This window comes from Selaginella moellendorffii, unplaced genomic scaffold (genome assembly GCF_000143415.4).
Source record: "Selaginella moellendorffii unplaced genomic scaffold, v1.0 SELMOscaffold_364, whole genome shotgun sequence".
Classification (NCBI taxonomy): domain Eukaryota; kingdom Viridiplantae; phylum Streptophyta; class Lycopodiopsida; order Selaginellales; family Selaginellaceae; genus Selaginella; species Selaginella moellendorffii.
In genome coordinates, this window is record NW_003314619.1 from 1 (window position 1) to 6,535 (window position 6,535).

At 47.9% G+C, this 6,535-nt stretch overlaps 1 long non-coding RNA gene across 1 annotated transcript; it reads left to right on the forward strand.

Moving 5' to 3' along the window:
- Positions 1-1,780: 1,780 nt before the first annotated feature.
- On the forward strand, positions 1,781-2,381 carry LOC9641165. Its single transcript, XR_002991495.1, has 3 exons — positions 1,781-1,878; positions 1,933-2,151; positions 2,213-2,381. It is a non-coding gene; the product is annotated as an uncharacterized LOC9641165 (long non-coding RNA).
- Positions 2,382-6,535: the final 4,154 nt, after the last annotated feature.

The following is a 6,535-nucleotide window of genomic DNA, read 5'->3' on the forward strand; positions in this document are numbered from 1 at the left end:
TTGTACAAGCAATTCATGAGCAATCAACACACAGACTGGGATGTGTTTAGGTGCCTCCACCATATAATGGGTGTGGTTGGATTCCCGGGTGCGGGAAAAACATCATTTGGCAAGGCACTCCCACAAATACTCATTGAGATGAGAAGGCAACAGAGTGATCCAGGGCTAAGGATTCAACAACTTGCCTCGCTTTTCGATACATCAATCGATGAGGTGCGACCGTGGGATGCCATGATGAGCACCGTTGAACATCTCGACGTGGTCATGTACCATGATTTTATTTCAACTTTCATTGGCGAGGCCGGGCTGGGTGATGCTCAGGTTTTGGCCCTGAGGACTTTGCATGCAGCTGTTTCTAGAGCAGATGGCCAAGATAACATCAGAAAAGATACTGGGACTTGGACGTGTTTTTTTTACCAAGAGCTTGTCGCTGTTGTTGATGCCAAAGCACCTGATTTGAAGAAGTTCCTCCTGTTTGATGACGTGATAGCTTTGTTGCGAGAAGTCTGCGAGCTCGGAGACCAAAACATTTTCCTGTCGTTCTTCTTTGATGAGATTGGGAGGAACAACGTCCTTGTTCAGAAAGTGTTTCGGGAGTTCATAGTTTGGAAGTACAGCAACGTGGGTGGCAAAACGTTTGTCACTATGCTCGGAGCGACCAACCTTTTCACAGCGGCATCTTTGAGAGAGAGCGGTGACACTGGATCATCTGAAGTGATTTATATTCCTGTCAACCCTCTCAGCAGCAGCGATCGGGAGAAGCTGGTGTTGCAAGTCTTTAACAAGGTGCTGAGGACTTCAAACCGTGAAGAACTTCACGCTTTAAATGATGGCATGCAGCTGTTGTGCAAGCTGAGCGGAGGGAATCCGAGGTTGATTACCTTCATGGTTCAGGCTTTGGCTTCAGATGACCCAGACATGGCCCTTGACATTGACAACCTTGCGCTGAGAATTCAGGAGCCCTTCCTGAGAGACAAAGTAAGGCGGATTCTGGATCGTGTGTGGAGCCTATGCAGAAGATTCGAGTATTACAATGGCTTTGCCGGGGATGAGAGATTTTCTTATTTCTTACGAGCAATTCAAGCATCGATGCTTCGTGAGCATGTCTCAAGGAATGGACCGGTTCTGCTGCAGGCCTTTCCAAGAGAGAATGTTTTGACATGGGAAGCTCTGGAGAGTTGTGGAGTAGTGGCTGTGGTTCTTGACGAAGAAAAGGCTCTGGTGGAGTTTTCACCTGTGTTACTGCATAAGCTAACACTCCAGCGGGAGGACTTTTTTGGCTCTACAACTTTTGATTTGACAACAATGTCAACGGATGATTGGAAGCAGAAGGAAGACAACGATTTGGTGTCTCTGATCTTCAGCATCTACATTCATAAGGTATGTGAATTCTACGTTCATAGTCTTTCATAGTCTCGGTTACTAACATGTTATTTGCAGTTACTATCGGGGGGTTCAGACACCTTCATGCTGGCGGACGTGTTGCCTTGCGATTGGTACATCCCTGACAATCTGAAGAACCGAAAGTTCAGGTTCCCCACTTTTCCAGTTTCAATCAAGCAACTGAGTCCAGGTATGTTCTTGTTTTTAGTTTTTTGGTTTCGGATCAAACACAGTAGTCCAGGCTCAAAGGAGGAGGTTCAAAGGTCAGGGACTTGGGCCATGTGTGGACCTCGGAACAGCGGGGCTGATACCTTCCTGATACTCGAGGAAGTAAAAGGCATTGATTTGGAGCCATTTCTTTTGTACATCCAAAGCAAGTGCTCTGGAGACCCCTTAAGCCAGCCATTGCGGATTGGTCGGAAGTCGTTCGAAATGTTAAGAGTGACGTCCGAAGACTGATTGCTATCAAGGACAATGAGCAGCCTGGCGATGAAAGTAAGTCCATACGTTATACATTTTTTGTTTATTTTTAATTTATGTTTTTTGTAGAGTATGCTCGAACGAACTTTGGATACGTATTTTTCTCGGACAAGGACAATTCATCAGCTCTCTCATATCAAAAGTCTAATCCGATGGATATATACGCCTCGAGTGTTATTATCGGCTCCAATTTTGGTATGATCGAGCAGATTGCAGCTGTAAGGCATACCAAAAAGTGTACGAGAGAGATGTGATCACCAGTATTTAGTGGTAAAGGAGGCTTTCCAGGTGCGATTCAGCTAGACTTTGATACCAAGAGAGTCTTATGATTCTGGTTTTCCTTTGGTAGGTGACTGGATTCTCTATTGGTGACAGTAAGGGAAACGGCATAGATAATGTGTTGATGTTGAGTGCACAACAATCCATATTTAAGTTTATTTAAGAAATTTAGTTTAAAAAGTCATAATTATTATTATTTCAGTTATTTTAAATTCATGTATAGTCATATATAGTAAATCCATACATATGTATTTAGCCTGAGCTTAGGTGTCTCTCTTAAAACATTTCCTTCTCTTCTGTTTGATTATTTACAAGCAGCCATGTAAGTACTTCATTTGATTGATATCTTTTAGATTTCTTGCTCTTATAGTTGGCATATTAAATTACGTCCACGGATGTAACAAAGTTTCCCTTTTGACCGTTGAATTTTTGTCAAAAGTTCCAAAGTGGAATGGTTATATCAATAGAAGTTGAGACTACTCGAGAATAAGTAGTGGGATTGAGATAGAGGAAGAGTCTCAAACAAGTTTAGCGAGAACTAAACCAATGAAAGGGAGAGAACCACCACAGGTGGTCGATCGAGTCTTTATGTTAAAGAGACCATGCTTCTTGGAGGATGGACAACACATAATGAGCCTTCAGTGTCAAACTATTGACAAATATTGGCTAGGTGCCAAGGATGGAAAGGGTAATACATGCTAGTATTACTTTATAAAATAATTTATCGTTCAATGAAGACATTGAACTTCATCTATAGGTGGTGGAGTTGTGAGACACAAATCCCTAAGCCCCAAAGTGGAGCCAAAAGGGTGCCATATGGTAGTGGTTAAAGCGAGAGCCAAATAAGCGTAACATGTTTGAACTAAAAGCTCCAACTTGAAAGGTTGAGAGTGGGAGTGGAACTCCCAACGAAGTGCTTGAGGAACAAGCATGAAGTGAGCAATAAGTGAGTCTCTAGAAAAGGGACACAAGAGGACCAACACATGACATATGAAAGTGTCCGGCACCGAGCTAGGGTTAGGGTAAACACTAGACGACTACACCCAGCTGATGAGTCCCAAAAAGGACGAAACCGGTCTCGGGTTGTCTCTTGTCCTCTCCCTCGCTCACGAATGAATGAAAATTCATTCCCTCGCCTCCTCTACTTGCTCTCGATCACGCCGTTTCGACAACGGCACACGGAGAATGTGGATTGCACAAAGTGGTGTCGCGATCTCGCCGGATTGCAGCACCGCAGGGTGTCTTTGACCCTAAACGCCTAAACGCGCCTAAATCCTAAACCCTAAACACTAAACCCTAAACCGGGGTGTCTTTGACCCTAAACACAGCAAGCGCCTAAATGTGCCTAAACCCTAAACCTAAAACCCTAAACCCTAAACCCTAAACCCTAAACTGGATCGCCGAAGACAGTAAGCATTCTTCTGGCAGGTGATGTACCTTTGACGCAAGATAACTTGTGAACGTGGCATGATATGAGAATCGAGTGGAGACTGGAGCCGTACACAACCTCTTGAGCAGGGCTCTTTCGGCTGCCAAGATCCGCCTCCTCTCCCTCGGCCTGAGGTACATCCCGAACCCGGCACCGCTCAGAGCCCCACAGATCGTGGAAAGCTCTGACGCTCTCTGCCGAGCCGTCCGACTCTGTCACCTCTTCAAGGACGACGACTCAGCCCTGCCGGAGTTCCGAGTACCGAACCCGAGCTTCCAGCACCAGCGCATGTGGAACGGCGCCTTGCACACGTGTGAGGCAGCCTGCTCCACAGGCTGGAAGGAGCACACAAGCCTCGCTCCTTTGCTCATGGTTGGAAAAAGTGTGCTCTCCACTCTCTCGCAATGGACACATCCATCGTCATCAAGCCTGCGGACAAAAATCTTGGAACGGTGGTGCTGGATCACGATTGGTACACGAAGGAGGCTCTCCGCCAACTGAACGTCCCACTCATTTATGTGAAGGTCCCCTCCATGCCATCCAAATCCCTCCAGGAACGCCTCGCCGAGCTCATCACAAAGTACCGCAGCTGCTCGTGGCTCGACAACTCCACGCAGCAGTTCCTGCTGCACCAGCCCGCCGTACCCTGGCAGGCTTGCATGCTGTATTTTCTTCCGAAAATACACAAGCAGCCAATAAAGGGCCGGCCCATTGCGAGCTACATTGGGACTTTGTGGGAGCCTCTCGCGCGTTGGCTTCACCGCCAGCTCTACGACATCCTGCTGAAGCAGCCAACGTTTCTTTCCGACTTGCGCATGCTGCTGCAGGACCTCCTCCACCTATAGCTCCCGTGGGACTGCTGGCTCTTCACGTTCGATGTAGAGAGCCTCTACCCAAGCATCCCCACACGAGAAGGTCTCCAACGCCTCCGCGACTTTGTGTTTGCCGAGTACGGCAACACCACAAGCTTGCGGTTCCTCATGGCTGCGGCTGCCCTCGTCCTGGAGCACAACTATGTGGAGTTCGACAGTAACATCTACCAGCAGATCCGTGGCACAGCAATGGGCTCCAACTTCGAGGTGGTCTACGCTTGCCTCTTCCTCTGCTCTCTCGAAGCCGAGTACAAGCATGCCACCAACGACTGGCCCTTCTATCTACGAAGGTACATAAATGACGGAGTGGGCATTTGGACAGGTACACGAGCAGGTCTCGAACGATGGCTCCGAGGATACAGCACGCTGTGTCCTTCGATCAAGATCACCTCGGTGATCTCGCTCGAAGAGTTGGATATCCTCGATATCCACTTCTTCAAAGGCCCTCGCTTTGAAGAGACAGGCTGCCTCGACTCGTCCACGTTCCAGAAGCCGCTCAATGCCTACCAGTACCTTCCCTGGACGTCGGTTCACCCATGGCACCAGAAAGTGGCATTCATCCGCAGCGAGCTCCACAGATACCTCCTCCACGAGAGCACGGCCGATGGATTCCACGCCATGCGCACGCGGTTCTACCACCGCCTCCGTGCCCGGGGATACCCGATTTCCTTCCTCCATCACTGCTTCTCCGGCATCTCCTACGACCAGCGACATCAAGCTCTCCTCGCAAGTTCGCGCCACTCTAGCGATGCCTGTCGACAGGCCCCCCTCGCCTTCAAGCTGCCTTACACACTCCACAGTGCGCAGCTAGGCTTGGGGGACATCCTAAACCCTAAACAGGTGATGGATGAAGCTCCCGCAGACACACTCCCCCGAGTGATTACGTGCTGGAGATGCTCCCCAAACCTCGGTTCTTTCCTGGTAAGGGCTAAGCTCCCTCCGCGAGCCTAGCCATGTCTTGTACCGCACTTTTCAAGACACGGAAGCACATGTTTGCATCCCTCTCCGCGTACCCGATGACTCCCAGGGTCTGGCCAATGGACTTCAGGTATGTCCCAAGTCACTTCAGGCCACCCCCATCTCGAGTCAACGCACGGTCAACGCGTAGTCAACGGTCAGAATGGAATATTCCCCAATATTCCGACTGTATCCCTGCTGACCGAGTCAAAACGGAATATACCGTTGGATTCCGCTCTTCCTTCCGATCGTGAATATGTGAGTTTCAACCCTGAACTCCACACACGACTCGTGGAAAAGCGTGTATTCTGTTAAAATGGTGCCGCTCCCTCGACATCGGCGACACATGCCGACAGCTCGCGGGATGGCTCTCCCCAACGCAACCACTGGACTCCGGGTATGTATGAGTGACCTCAGGCCCTCCATCTCGGACTCCATCTCGGACTTCATCTCAAGTCCATCTCGGACTCCATTTCGAGTCTATTTCGAACTCCTTCTCGGCCCACTCTCAACCTTTCAAGTTGGAGCTTTTAGTTCAAACATGTTACGCTTATTTGGCTCTCGCTTTAACCACTACCATATGGCACCCTTTTAGCTCCACTTTGGGGCTTAGGGATTTGTGTCTCACAACTCCACCACCTATAGATGAAGTTCGATGCCTTCATTGAACGATAAATTATTTTATAAAGTAATACTAGCATGTATTACCCTTTCCATCCTTGGCACCTAGCCAATATTTGTCAATAGTTTGACACCGAAGGCTCATTATGTGTTGTCCATCCTCCAAGAAGCATGGTCTCTTTAACATAAAGACTCGATCGACCACCTGTGGTGGTTCTCTCCCTTTCATTGGTTTAGTTCTCGCTAAACTTGTTTGAGACTCTTCCTCTATCTCAATCCCACTACTTATTCTCGAGTAGTCTCAACTTCTATTGATATAACCATTCCACTTTGGAACTTTTGACAAAAATTCAACGGTCAAAAGGGAAACTTTGTTACATCCGTGGACGTAATTTAATATGCCAACTATAAGAGCAAGAAATCTAAAAGATATCAATCAAATGAAGTACTTACATGGCTGCTTGTAAATAATCAAACAGAAGAGAAGGAAATGTTTTAAGAGAGACACCTAAGC